Source organism: Anomaloglossus baeobatrachus, chromosome 10, assembly GCF_048569485.1.
Source record: "Anomaloglossus baeobatrachus isolate aAnoBae1 chromosome 10, aAnoBae1.hap1, whole genome shotgun sequence".
NCBI lineage: Eukaryota > Metazoa > Chordata > Amphibia > Anura > Aromobatidae > Anomaloglossus > Anomaloglossus baeobatrachus.
The window spans coordinates 213,814,829-213,819,253 of NC_134362.1; positions in this window are offsets into that span (position 1 = coordinate 213,814,829).

Here is a 4,425-nt window from a genome sequence, read left to right on the forward strand (position 1 = left end):
TGTGGGGGGGGTGATGGGGGGTGCATTGTATTGTGTGTGTGTGTGTGTGTAGGGGGTGATGGGGGGGTGCATTGTATTGTGTGCGTGGCAAGATGGTAATGGGGGGTGCATGGTATTTGTGTGTGTGTGTGGGGGGGGGGTGATGCGGGGTGCATTTTGTGTGTGTAGGGGGTGATGGGGGGGTGCATTGTGTGTGTGTGTGTAGGGAGTAATTGGGGTGCATTGTATTGTGGGTGTGTGTGTAGGGGGTGATGGGGGGTGCATTGTGTTTGTGTGTGTGTAGCGGGTGATGGGGGGATATATTGTGTGTGTGTGTGTGTGTGGGGTAATGTAGCGTGTATTTTGTGTGTGTGTGTGTGTGTGTGTGGGTAATGGGGTGCATTGTAGTGTGTGTAGGGGGTGATGGGGGGTGCATTGTATTGTGTGTGTGTGTTTGTGTGTGGGGGGGGTGATGGGGGGTGCATTGTATTGTGTGTGTGTGTGTGTGCGTGTGCAGAGGGTGATGGGGGGGTGCATTGTATTGTGTGTGTGTGTGTGTGTGTGTAGGGGGTGATGGGGGGGTGCATTGTATTTGTGTGTGTGTAGCGGGTGATGGGGGGATATATTGTGTGTGTGTGTGTGTGGGGGGTAATGTAGCGTGTATTTTGTGTGTGTGTGTGTGTGTGTGGGTAATGGGGTGCATTGTAGTGTGTGTAGGGGTGATGGGGGGTGCATTGTATTTGTGTGTGTGTGTGTATCGGGTGATGGGGGGATATATTGTGTGTGTGTGTGTGGGGGGGGCAATGTAGCGTGTATTTTGTGTGTGTGTGTGTGTGGGTAATGGGGTGCATTGTAGTGTGTGTAGGGGGTGATGGGGGGTGCATTGTATTGTGTGTGTGTTTCTGTGTGGGGGGGTGATGGGGGGTGCATTGTATTGTGTGTGTGTGTGTGTAGGGGGTGATGGGGGGTGCATTGTATTGTGTGTGTGTGTGGGGGGGGGAGATGGGGGGTGCATTGTATTGTATTGTGCGTGTGTGTGTGTGGGGGGGGTGATGGGGGGTGCATTGTATTGTGTGTGTGTGTGTGTGTGTGTGTGTGTAGGGGGTGATGGGGGGTGCATTGTATTGTGTGTGTGTGTGGGGGGGGGTGATGGGGGGTGCATTGTATTGTGTGTGTGTGTGTGTGTGTAGGGGGTGATGGGGGGTGCATTGTATTGTGTGTGTGGGGGGGTGATGGGGGGTGCATTGTATTGTGTGTGTGTAGGGGGTGATGGGGGGTGCATTGTATTGTGTGTGTGTGTGTGTGTGTGTAGGGGGTGATGGGGGGGTGCATTGTATTGTGTGTGTGTGTGTGTGTAGGGGGTGATAGGGGGTGCATTGTATTGTGTGTGTGTGTGTGTGTGTGTGTGTAGGGGGTGATGGGGGGGTGCATTGTATTGTGTGCGTGGCAAGATTGTAATGGGGGGTGCATGGTATTTGTGGGGGGGGGTGATGCGGGGTGCATTTTGTGTGTGTAGGGGTGATGGGGGGGTGCATTGTGTGTGTGTAGGGAGTAATGGGGGTGCATTGTATTGTGGGTGTGTGTGTAGGGGGTGATGGGGGGTGCATTGTATTTGTGTGTGTGTAGCGGGTGATGGGGGGATATATTGTGTGTGTGTGTGGGGGGGAGGTAATGTAGCGTGTATTTTGTGTGTGTGTGTGTGTGGGTAATGGGGTGCATTGTAGTGTGTGGGGGGGGTGATGGGGGGTGCATTGTATTGTGTGTGTGTGTGTGTGTGTGTAGGGGGTGATGGGGGGGTGCATTGTATTGTGTGTGTGTGTGTGGGGGGGGGGTGATGGGGGGTGCATTGTATTGTGTGTGTGTGTGTGTGTAGGGGGTGATGGAGGGTGCATTGTATTGTGTGTGTGTGTGGGGGGGGGGTGATGGGGGGGGTGCATTGTATTGTGTGTGTGTAGAAGGTGATGGGGGGTGCATTGTATTGTGTGTGTGTGTGTGTGTGTGTAGGGGGTGATGGGGGGTGCATTGTATTGTGTGTATGTAGGGGGTGATGGGGGGGTGCATTGTATTGTGTGTGTGTGTGTAGGGGGTGATGGGGGGTGCATTGTATTGTGTGTGTGTGTGTGTGTGTGTGTGTGTGTAGGGGGTGATGGGGGGGGTGCATTGTATTGTGTGTGTGTGTGTGTAGGGGGTGATGGGGGGTGCATTGTATTGTGTGTGTGTGTGTGTGTGTGTAGGGGGTGATGGGGGGGTGCATTGTATTGTGTGTGTGTGGGGGAGGGTGATGGGGGGGTGCATTGTATTGTGTGTGTGTAGAGGGTGATGGGGTGCATTGTATTGTGTGTGTGTGTGTGTGTGTGTGTGTGTGTAGAGGGTGATGGGGGGGTGCATTGTATTGTGTGTGTGTGTGTGTAGAGGGTGATGGGGGGGTGCATTGTATTGTGTGTGTGTGTGTGTGTGTGTGTAGAGGGTGATGGGGGGGTGCATTGTATTGTGTGTGTGTGTGTGTAGGGGGTGATGGGGGGTGCATTTTATTGTGTGTGTGTGCGTGTGTGTGTAGGGGGTGATGGGGGGGTGCATTGTATTGTGTGTGTGTTTGGAGGGAATGATGGGGGATGCATTGTATTGTGTGCATGGGGAAATGGTAATGGGAGGTGCATGGTATTTGTGTGTGTGTATGTAGAGGGTGATGGGGGGATGTATTGTGTGTGGGGGGGGGGGTGATGGGGGGTGCATTGTATTGTGTGTGTAGGGGGTGATGGGGGGTGCATTGGATTGTGTGCGTGGCAAGATGATAATGGGGGGTGCATGGTATTTGTGTGTGTGTGTGGGGGGGGGGTGGTGCGGGGTGCATTGTGTGTGTGTAGGGGGTGATGGGGGGTGCATTGTATGTGTGTGTGTGTAGGGAGTAATGGGGGTGCATTGTGGGTGTGTGTGTGTAGGGAGTAATTGGGGTGCATTGTATTGTGGGTGTGTGTAGGGGGTGATGGGGGGTGCATTGTATTTGTGTGTGTGTGTAGCGGGTGATGGGGGGATATATTGTGTGTGTGTGTGTGTGTGTGTGTGGGTAATGGGGTGCATTGTAGTGTGTGTGTAGGGGGTGATGGGGGGTGCATTGTATTGTGTGTGTGTGTGTGGGGGGGGTGATGGGGGGGTGCATTGTATTTTGTATGTGTGTGTGTAGGGGGTGATGGGGGGTGCATTGTATTGTGTGTGTGTGTGTGTGTGTGTGTGTGTAGGGGGTGATGGGGGGGGGGTGCATTGTTTTTGTGTGTGTGTGTAGGGGGTGATGGGGGGGTGCATTGTATTGTGTTTGTGTGTGTGTGTGTGGGGGGGTGCATTGTATTTGTGTGTGTGTGTGTGTGTAGGGTGATGGGGGGTGCATTGTATTGTGTGTGTGTGTGATTGTGTGTGTGTGTGTGTGTAGGGGGTGATGGGGGGGTGCATTGTATTGTGTGTGTGTGTGTGTGATGGGGGGGTGCATTTTATTGTGTGTGTGTGTGTAGGGGGTGATGGGGGGTGCATTGTATTGTGTGTGTGTGTTTGGAGGGAATGATGGGGGATGCATTGTATTGTGTGCATGGGGAAATGGTAATGGGAGGTGCATGGTATTTGTGTGTGTGTATGTAGAGGGTGATGGGGGATGTATTGTGTGTGTGTGTGGGGGGGGTGATGGGGGGTGCATTGTATTTGTGTGTGTGTGTAGCGGGTGATGGGGGGATATATTGTGTGTGTGTGTGTGGGTAATGGGGTGCATTGTAGTGTGTGTGTGTGTAGGGGGTGATGGGGGGTGCATTGTATTGTGTGTGTGTGTGTGTGTGTAGAGGGTGATGGGGGGTGCATTGTATTGTGTGTGTGTGTGTAGGGGGTGATGGGGGGGTGCATTGTATTTGTGTGTGTGTGGGGGGGGAGGGGGGGTGATGGGGGGGGTGCATTGTATTGTGTGTGTGTGTGTGTGTGTGTAGGGGGTGATGGTGGGGTGCATTGTAGTGTGTGTGTGTGTGTGTAGGGGGTGATGGGGGGGTGCATTGTATTTGTGTGTGTGTGTGTAGGGGGTGATGGGGGGTGCATTGTATTGTGTTTGTGTGTGTGGGGGGGTGATGGGGGGGTACATTGTATTGTGTGTGTGTGTAGAGGGTGATGGGGGGTGCATTGTATTGTGTGTGTGTGTGTGTGTGTGTGTGTGTGTGTGTGTGTGTGTAGGGGGTGATGGGGGGTGCATTGTATTGTGTGTGTGTGTAGGGGGTGATGGGGGGTGCATTGTATTGTGTGTGTGTTTGGAGGGAATAATGGGGGATGCATTGTATTGTGTGCATGGGGAAATGGTAATGGGAGGTGCATGGTATTTGTGTGTGTGTATGTAGAGGGTGATGGGGGGATGTATTGTGTGTGTGTGTGGGGGGGGTGATGGGGGGTGCATTGTATTGTGTGTGTGTGTGTGTGGGGGGG